Source organism: Bufo bufo, chromosome 1 (assembly GCF_905171765.1).
Source record: "Bufo bufo chromosome 1, aBufBuf1.1, whole genome shotgun sequence".
In the NCBI taxonomy this organism is placed as follows: domain Eukaryota; kingdom Metazoa; phylum Chordata; class Amphibia; order Anura; family Bufonidae; genus Bufo; species Bufo bufo.
The window spans coordinates 7,083,889-7,094,047 of NC_053389.1; positions in this window are offsets into that span (position 1 = coordinate 7,083,889).

Below are 10,159 nucleotides of genomic sequence, written 5' to 3' on the forward strand. Positions count from 1 at the left end.
AGTAATATAATGTCATAGTAATATAGTGTTATAGTAATATGATGTCATAGTAATATAGTGTTATAGTAATATGATGTCATAGTAATATAATGTCATAGTAATATAATGTCATAGTAATATAGTGTTATAGTAATATGATGTCATAGTAATATAATGTCATAGTAATATAGTGTTATAGTAATATAGTGTTATAGTAATATAATGTCATAGTGATATATTGTCATAGTAATATAATGTCAGTAATATGATGTCATAGTAATATAATGTTATAGTAATATAATGTCATAGTAATATAATGTTATAGTAATATAATGTCATAGTAATATGATGTCATAGTAATATAATGTCATAGTAATATAGTGTCATAGTAATATAATGTCATAGTAATATAGTGTTATAGTAATATAATGTCATAGTAATATAGTGTTATAGTAATATGATGTCATAGTAATATGATGTCATAGTAATATAATGTCATAGTGATATATTGTCATAGTAATATAATGTCAGTAATATGATGTCATAGTAATAAAATGTTATAGTAATATAATGTCATAGTAATATAATGTCATAGTAATATAATGTCATAGTAATATAATGTCATAGTAATATAGTGTTATAGTAATATGATGTCATAGTAATATAATGTTATAGTAATATAATGTCATAGTAATATAATGTTATAGTAATATAATGTCATAGTAATATGATGTCATAGTAATATAATGTCATAGTAATATAGTGTCATAGTAATATAATGTCATAGTAATATAGTGTTATAGTAATATGATGTCATAGTAATATGATGTCATAGTAATATAGTGTCATAGTAATATAATGTCATAGTAATATAATGTTATAGTAATATAATGTCATAGTAATATGATGTCATAGTAATATAATGTCATAGTAATATAATGTCATAGTAATAAAATGTCATAGTAATATAATGTCATAGTAATATAATGTCATAGTAATATAATGTCATAGTAATATGATGTCATAGTAATATAATGTTATAGTAATATAATGTCATAGTAATATAATGCTATAGTAATATAATGTCATAGTAATATGATGTCATAGTAATATAATGTCATAGTAATGTAATGTCATAGTAATATAATGTCATAGTAATATAGTGTTATAGTAATATGATGTCATAGTAATATGATGTCATAGTAATATAGTGTCATAGTAATGTAATGTCATAGTAATGTAATGTCATAGTAATATAATGTCATAGTAATATAGTGTTATAGTAATATGATGTCATAGTAATATGATGTCATAGTAATATAGTGTCATAGTAATATAATGTCATAGTAATATAATGTTATAGTAATATAATGTCATAGTAATATGATGTCATAGTAATATAATGTCATAGTAATATAATGTCATAGTAATATAGTGTCATAGTAATATGATGTCATAGTAATATAGTGTCATAGTAATATAATGTTATAGTGATATATTGTCATAGTAATATAATGTTATAGTAATATAATGTCATAGTAATATAATGTTATAGTAATATAATGTCATAGTAATATGATGTCATAGTAATATAATGTCATAGTAATATAATGTCATAGTAATATAGGGGACATTTATTAAGACTGGCGTTCCTCGGTGTCAGCTCCCCGCTTTATCTCTTTGTCTCTCCCAACTTTCCGCCGTCTCTCTGGATGATGGTTCTGGTAGTCCTGCTCGGTGTCAGCTCCCCCCTTTATCCCCCCCACCCTTCCTCCCTCTGGATGATGGGTCTGGTAGTCCTGCTCGGTGTCAGCTCCCCCCTTTATCCCCCCCACCCTTCCTCCCTCTGGATGATGGGTCTGGTAGTCCTGCTCGGTGTCAGCTCCCCCCTTTATCTCCCCCACCCTTCCTCCCTCTGGATGATGGGGCTGGTAGTCCTGCTCGGTGTCAGCTCCCCGCTTTCTCTCTTTGTCTCCCCCACCTTTCCTCCCTCTCTCTGGATGATGAGCCTGGTAGTCCTGCTCGGTGTCTCCCCCCTTTATATCTTTGTCTCCCCCACCCTTCCTCCCTCTCTCTGCATGATGGGGCTGGTAGTCCTGCTCGGTGTCAGCTCCCCGCTTTATCTCTTTGTCTCCCCCACCTTTCCGCCCTCTCTCTGGATGATGGGGCTGGTAGTCCTGCTCGGTGTCTCCCCCCTTTATATCTTTGTCCCCCCCACCCTTCCTCCCTCTCTCTCTGGCTGGATGATGGTTCTGGTAGTCCTGCTCGGTGTCAGCTCCCCCCTTTATCTCCCCCACCCTTCCTCCCTCTGGATGATGGGTCTGGTAGTCCTGCTCGGTGTCAGCTCCCCCCTTTATCTCCCCCACCCTTCCTCCCTCTGGATGATGGGTCTGGTAGTCCTGCTCGGTGTCAGCTCCCCCCTTTATCTCCCCCACCCTTCCTCCCTCTGGATGATGGGGCTGGTAGTCCTGCTCGGTGTCAGCTCCCCGCTTTATCTCTTTGTCTCCCCCACCTTTCCTCCCTCTCTCTGGATGATGAGCCTGGTAGTCCTGCTCGGTGTCTCCCCCCTTTATATCTTTGTCTCCCCCACCCTTCCTCCCTCTCTCTGCATGATGGGGCTGGTAGTCCTGCTCGGTGTCTCCCCCCTTTATATCTTTGTCTCCCCCACCCTTCCTCCCTCTCTCTGCATGATGGGGCTGGTAGTCCTGCTCGGTGTCAGCTCCCCGCTTTATCTCTTTGTCTCCCCCACCTTTCCGCCCTCTCTCTGGATGATGGGGCTGGTAGTCCTGCTCGGTGTCTCCCCCCTTTATATCTTTGTCCCCCCCACCCTTCCTCCCTCTCTCTCTGGCTGGATGATGGTTCTGGTAGTCCTGCTCGGTGTCAGCTCCCCCCTTTATCTCCCCCACCCTTCCTCCCTCTGGATGATGGGTCTGGTAGTCCTGCTCGGTGTCAGCTCCCCCCTTTATCTCCCCCACCCTTCCTCCCTCTGGATGATGGGTCTGGTAGTCCTGCTCGGTGTCAGCTCCCCCCTTTATCTCCCCCACCCTTCCTCCCTCTGGATGATGGGGCTGGTAGTCCTGCTCGGTGTCAGCTCCCCGCTTTATCTCTTTGTCTCCCCCACCTTTCCTCCCTCTCTCTGGATGATGAGCCTGGTAGTCCTGCTCGGTGTCTCCCCCCTTTATATCTTTGTCTCCCCCACCCTTCCTCCCTCTCTCTGCATGATGGGGCTGGTAGTCCTGCTCGGTGTCTCCCCCCTTTATATCTTTGTCTCCCCCACCCTTCCTCCCTCTCTCTGCATGATGGGGCTGGTAGTCCTGCTCGGTGTCAGCTCCCCGCTTTATCTCTTTGTCTCCCCCACCTTTCCGCCCTCTCTCTGGATGATGGGGCTGGTAGTCCTGCTCGGTGTCTCCCCCCTTTATATCTTTCTCCCCCCCACCCTTCCTCCCTCTCTCTCTGGCTGGATGATGGTTCTGGTAGTCCTGCTCGGTGTCAGCTCCCCCCTTTATCTCCCCCACCCTTCCTCCCTCTGGATGATGGGTCTGGTAGTCCTGCTCGGTGTCAGCTCCCCCCTTTATCTCCCCCACCCTTCCTCCCTCTGGATGATGGGGCTGGTAGTCCTGCTCGGTGTCAGCTCCCCCCTTTATCTCCCCCCCCCTTCCTCCCTCTGGATGATGGGGCTGGTAGTCCTGCTCGGTGTCAGCTCCCCCCTTTATCCCCCCCACCCTTCCTCCCTCTGGATGATGGGGCTGGTAGTCCTGCTCGGTGTCAGCTCCCCCCTTTATCTCCCCCACCCTTCCTCCCTCTGGATGATGGGGCTGGTAGTCCTGCTCGGTGTCAGCTCCCCGCTTTATCTCCCCCACCCTTTCTCCCTCTGGATGATGGGTCTGGTAGTCCTGCTCGGTGTCAGCTCCCCCCTTTATCCCCCCCACCCTTCCTCCCTCTGGATGATGGGTCTGGTAGTCCTGCTCGGTGTCAGCTCCCCCCTTTATCTCCCCCACCCTTCCTCCCTCTGGATGATGGGGCTGGTAGTCCTGCTCGGTGTCAGCTCCCCCCTTTATCTCCCCCACCCTTCCTCCCTCTGGATGATGGGGCTGGTAGTCCTGCTCGCTGTCAGCTCCCCCCTTTATCCCCCCCACCCTTCCTCCCTCTGGATGATGGGGCTGGTAGTCCTGCTCGCTGTCAGCTCCCCCCTTTATCCCCCCCACCCTTCCTCCCTCTGGATGATGGGGCTGGTAGTCCTGCTCGCTGTCAGCTCCCCCCTTTATCCCCCCCACCCTTCCTCCCTCTGGATGATGGGGCTGGTAGTCCTGCTCGCTGTCAGCTCCCCCCTTTATCCCCCCCACCCTTCCTCCCTCTGGATGATGGGGCTGGTAGTCCTGCTCGGTGTCAGCTCCCCGCTTTATCTCTTTGTCTCCCCCACCCTTCCTCCCTCTCTCTGCATGATGGGGCTGGTAGTCCTGCTCGGTGTCTCCCCCACCCCCGCCATTCTTTGTCTTCCTCTCTTCTCCTCTCTCAAGTGTTTTCAATTTTATTCTGAGTGGAATTAACTCCCCCTGATGTCAAATTGCCGCCGAAATCGATAATAATATCTTTACAAAAGAGGATATTCTTCTCTCTGCGAACGGCTTCTGAAAAATGGAAAATTTAGTCGAAATTGATTCATTACTTGACACTTTATAGGCCGGCCGGGGTATTGATCGCGTCTTGTCATGTCCCATCTCCCTTAATCGAAGCTGAAGTCCAATGTCGATGCCGGTATTTTTCATAATTCCGAGAGTGCAGACAGACACAAAAACAGAGGCCCCTCACCCTGCGCCATTACAGGGGCGCCCCCCTCACCCTGCGCCATTACAGGGGAGCCCCCCTCACCCTGCGCCATTACTGGGGCGCCCCCTCCCCCTCCTCACCCTGCGCAATTACAGGGGCGCCCCCCTCCCCCTCCTCACCCTGCGCCATTACAGGGGCGCCCCCCTCCCCCTCCTCACCCTGCGCCATTACAGGGGCGCCCCCCTCCCCCTCCTCACCCTGCGCCCCCTCCTCACCCTGCGCCCCCTCCTCACCCTGCGCCATTACAGGGGTGCACCCCTCTCTTCTATACCCCCAACTCATTGTACCCCCTCAGCCTTCATCATCATCTCAGGGGGTGCACTGTCCCCCATCATTACCAGTGCATCCTGGGGGCCCTGACCGCCTCCCTATTCTTATCCAACACAATCTTATGTAATTCTGAGGTACATCCCTGCACCCCAAAATATAAAAACAAACATCATATGGGCCCAATTCATGTTCCAGTCCATACTTATCACTACTATTAGAATAAGTGTTATTATTGGTGCTGTTATAGGAGGAATAATAATAATAATAATAATAATAATACTTTTATTTCTGTTACATGTATATCTCTTCTTCTTTGTTATTATTATTACTATCCCCCCCTCCTTTCCTTCCTGCTGGGACCTTCCTCTCTCCTTCCTACTGGGACCTTCCTCTCTCCTTCCTGCTGGGGCCCTACTCTCTTTTTCCTGCTGGGGCCTTCCTCTCCCCTTCCTGCTGAGTCCCTCCTCTCCCCTTCCTGCTGAGGCCCTCCTCTCCCCTTCCTGCTGGGGCCCTCCTCTCCCGTTCCTGCTGGGGCCCTCCTCTCCCCTTCCTGCTGAGGCCCTCCTCTCCCCTTCCTGCTGGGGACCTCCTCTCCCGTTCCTGCTGGGGCCCTTGTCTCTTCTTCCGGCTGGGACCCTCCTCTCTCCTTCCTACTGGGGACCTCCTCTCTCCTTCCTGCTGGGTCGCTCCTCTCTCTTTCCTGCTTGGGCCTCCTCCCACATTCCTGCTGGGGCCCTCCTCTCTCGTTACTGCTGGGGCCCTCCTCTCTCCTTTTCTGCTGGGGCCGTCCTCTCTCCTTCCTACTGGGGACCTCCTCTCTGCTTCCTGCTGGGGCCCTCCTCTCTTCCTCCTGCTGGGGCCGTCCTCTCTTCTTCCTGTTGGGGGCCTTCTCTCTCCTTCCTGATGGGGCCCTCCTCTCTACTTCCTGCTGGGGGACTTCTCTCTACTTCCTGTTGGGGCCCTCCTCTCTCCTTCCTGCTGGGGGCCCCTCTCTATCCTTCCGGCTGCGGTTCACCTCTCTCCTGCTGGGGCCCTTCTCTCTCCTTCCTGCTGGGGCCTTCCTCTCTTCTTCCTGTTGGGGCCCTTCTCTCTCCTTCCTGCTGGGGCCCTCCTCTCTGCTGGGGCCCAGCTCTCTCCTCTCTCCTTCCTGTTGGGCCCTCCTCTCTCCTTCCTCCTGGGGCCTTCCTCTCTTCTTCCTCCTAGGGTCCAACTATATCCTTCTTGCTGGGGTCCTCCTCTCTGCTGGGGACCAGCTCTCTCCTTCCTGTTGGGGCCCTCCTCTCTCCTTCCTGCTGGGCCCTCTCCTCTCCTTCCTGCTGGGGCCCTCCTGTCTTATTCCTTCTGGGGCCCTCCTCTCTGCTGAGAGCCTCCTCTCTCCTTCTTGCTGGCGCCCGCCTCTCTCCTTTCTGCTGGGGCCTTCCTCTCTCCTTCCTGCTGGGGCCCTCGTCTCTTTCTTCTGCCGGGGACCCTTCTCTCTCCTTCCTGCTGGGGCCCTCCTCTCTCCTTCCTGATGAGGCCATTCTCTTTCCTGCTGGGGCCCTCCTCTCGTATTTCTGCTGGGGCCCTTCTCTCTCCTTACTGCTGGGGCCTTCCTCTCTGCTAGGGCCCAGCTCTCTCCTCTCTGCTAGGGGCATCCTCTCTCCTTTCTGTTGGAGCCCTCCTCTCTACTTCCTCCTAGGGTCCTCCTCTCTCCTTCATGCTGGGGCCCCTTTCTTCTTCCTGCTGGGGCCTTCCTCTCTTCTTCCTGTTGGGGCCCTTCTCTCTCCTTCCTGCTGGGGCCCTCCTCTCTGCTGGGGCCCAGCTCTCTCCTCTCTCCTTCCTGTTGGGCCCTCCTCTCTCCTTCCTCCTGGGGCCTTCCTCTCTTCTTCCTCCTAGGGTCCAACTATATCCTTCTTGCTGGGGTCCTCCTCTCTGCTGGGGACCAGCTCTCTCCTTCCTGTTGGGGCCCTCCTCTCTCCTTCCTGCTGGGCCCTCTCCTCTCCTTCCTGCTGGGGCCCTCCTGTCTTATTCCTTCTGGGGCCCTCCTCTCTGCTGAGAGCCTCCTCTCTCCTTCTTGCTGGCGCCCGCCTCTCTCCTTTCTGCTGGGGCCTTCCTCTCTCCTTCCTGCTGGGGCCCTCGTCTCTTTCTTCTGCCGGGGACCCTTCTCTCTCCTTCCTGCTGGGGCCCTCCTCTCTCCTTCCTGATGAGGCCATTCTCTTTCCTGCTGGGGCCCTCCTCTCGTATTTCTGCTGGGGCCCTTCTCTCTCCTTACTGCTGGGGCCTTCCTCTCTGCTAGGGCCCAGCTCTCTCCTCTCTGCTAGGGGCATCCTCTCTCCTTTCTGTTGGAGCCCTCCTCTCTACTTCCTCCTAGGGTCCTCCTCTCTCCTTCATGCTGGGGCCCCTTTCTTCTTCCTGCTGGGGCCCTCCTCTCTTCTGGGGCCCAGCTCGCTCCTCTCTCCTTCCTGTTGAGGCCCTCCTCTTTCCTTACTGCTGGGGCCCTCCTCTCTCCTTCATGTTGGGGATTTCCTCTCTCCTTCCTGTTGGGGCTCTGCTCTCTCCTTCCTGCTGGGGCCCTCCTCTCTTATTCCTGCTGGGGCCCTCCTGTCTCCTCTCTGCTGGGGCCATCCTCTCTCCTCTCTGCTGTGGCCCTTATCTCTCTTTCTGCTGGGGTCCTCTCTCCTTCCTGCTGGGGCCTTCCTCTTTCCTTCCTGCTGGGGCCCTCCTCTTTCCTTCCTGCTGGGGCCCTCCTCTCTCCTTCCTGCTAGGGCCCTCCTATCTTCTTTCTTCTGGAGACCTTCTCTCTTTACTGCTGGGATCCACTCTCCTTCTTTCTGGGGCCCTCCTTGCTCCTTCCTGCTGGGGCCCTTCTCTCTCCTTTCTGCTGGTGCCCTTCTCTCTTCTTCCTCCTTGGGCCCTCCTCTCTCCTTCCTGCTGGGGCCCTCCTCTCTCCTTCCTGCTGGGGCACTCATCTCTCCATCCTACTGGGGCACTCTTCTCTCCTTCCTACTGGGGCCCTCTTCTCTTCTTCCTGATGGGTCGCTCCTCTCTCAATCCTGCTGAGGCCCGTCTCTCTCCTTCCTGCTGGGGCCCTACTCTCTTATTCCTGCTCGGGCCCTCCTCTCTCCTCTCTGCTGGGGCCATCGTCTCTCCTCTCTGCTGTGGCCCTTATCTCTCTTTCTGCTGGGGTCCTCTCTCCTTCCTGCTGGGGCCTTCCTCTCTCCTTCCTGCTGGGGCCCTCCTCTTTCCTTCCTGCTGGGGCCCTCCTCTCTTCTTCCTACTGGGGCCCTCTTCTCTTCTTCCTGCTGGGTCCCTCCTCTCTCAATCCTGCTGGGGCCCTCCTCTCTCCTTCCTGTTAGGGCCTTCCTCTCTCCTTCTTGCTGGGGAATTCCTCTCTCCTTCCTACTGGGGACCTCCTCTCTACTTCCTGCTGGGGCCCTCCTCTCCCCTTCCTGCTGGGGCCCTCCTCTCCCCTTCCTGCTGGGGCCCTTCTCTCTTCTTCCTGCTAGGGCCCTCCTCTTTCCTTCCTACTGGGGCCCTTCCTTTTTTCTTCCTGCTGGGGCCCTCCTCTCTTGTTCCTGCTGGGGCCCTCCTCTCTCCTTGCTGGGGCCGTCCTCTCTCCTTCTCGCTGGGGCCTTTCTCTCTCCTTCCTGCTGGGACCTTCCTCTCCACTTCCTGCTGGTGCCCTTCTCTCTACTTCCTCCTGGGGCCCTCCTCTCTCCTTCCTGCTGGGGCCCTCCTCTCTCCTTCATTTTGGGGATTTCCTCTCTCCTTCCTGTTGGGGCTCTCCTCTCGCCTTCCTGCTAGGGCCCTCCTCTCTCCTTCCTGCTGGGGCCCTCCTCTCTCCTTCCGGCTGGGGTCCTCCCCTATTTTTTCTGCTGGGGCCCTCCTCTCTCCTTCCTGTTGGGGCTCTCCTCTCTCCTTCCTACTGAGGCCCTCATCTCTCCTTCCTGCTGGGGCCCTCCTCTCTCCTTGATGTTGGGAATTTCCTCTCTCCTTCCAGTTGGGGCTCTCCTCTCTCCTTCCTGCTGAGGCCCTACTCTCTTATTCCTGCTGGGGCCCTCCTCTCTCCTCTCTGCTGGGGCCTTCGTCTCTCCTCTCTGTTGGGGCTCTTCTCTCTCTTTCTGCTGGGGTCCTCTCTCCTTCCTGCTGGGGCCTTCCTCTTTCCTTCCTGCTGGGGCCCTCATCTCTCCTTACTGCTGGGGCCCTCCTTTCTCCTTACTGCTGGGGCCCTCCTCTCTCCTTTCTGCTGGATTCCTTCTCTCATTACTGCTGGGGTCCTCTTTCCTTCTTGCTGATGCACTCCTCTCTCCTTCCTGCTGCGGCCCTCCTTGCTCCTACCTGCTGGGACCCTTCTCTTTCCTTTCTGCTGGCGCCCTTCTCTCTCCTTCCTGCTGGGGCCCTCCTCTCTCCTTTCTGCTGGGGCCCTCCTCTTTCCTTCCAGCTGGGGCACTCCTTCCTACTGGGGCCCTCTTCTCTCCTTCCTACTGGGGCCCTCTTCTCTTCTTCCTACTGGGTCGGTCCTCTCTCAGTCCTGCTGTGGCCCTCCTCTCTCCTTCCTGCTAGGGCCCTCCTCTCCCCTTCCTGCTGAGGCAATTCTCTCTTCTTCCTGCTGGGGCCCTCCTCTCTCCTTCCTACTGGGGCCCTCCTCTCTTTTTCCTGCTGGGTCGCTCCTTTCTCCTTCCTGCTGGGGACCTCCTCTCCCCTTCCTGCTGGGGCCCTCCTCTCCCCTTCCTGCTGGGGCCCTCCTCGCCTCTTCCTGCTAGGGCCCACCTCTTCCCATTCCTGCTGGGGCCCTTCTCTCTTCATCCTGCTGGGGCCCTCCTCTCTCCTTCCTACTGGGCCCTCCTCTCTTCTTCCTACTGGACCCTTCTCTCTTCTTCCTGCTGGGTCGCTCCTCTCTCTTTCCTGCTGGGGCCCTCCTCTCTCATTCCTGCTGGTGCCCTCCTCTCTCGTTCCTGCTGGGGTCTTCCTCTCTCCTTCTTGCTGGGGGCCGTCCTCTCTCCTTCCTGCTGGGGGCCTTCTCTCTCCTTCCTGCTCGGACCCTCCTCTCCACTTTATGCTGGGGCCCTTCTCTCCCCTTCCTGCTGGGGCTCTCCTCTCCCCT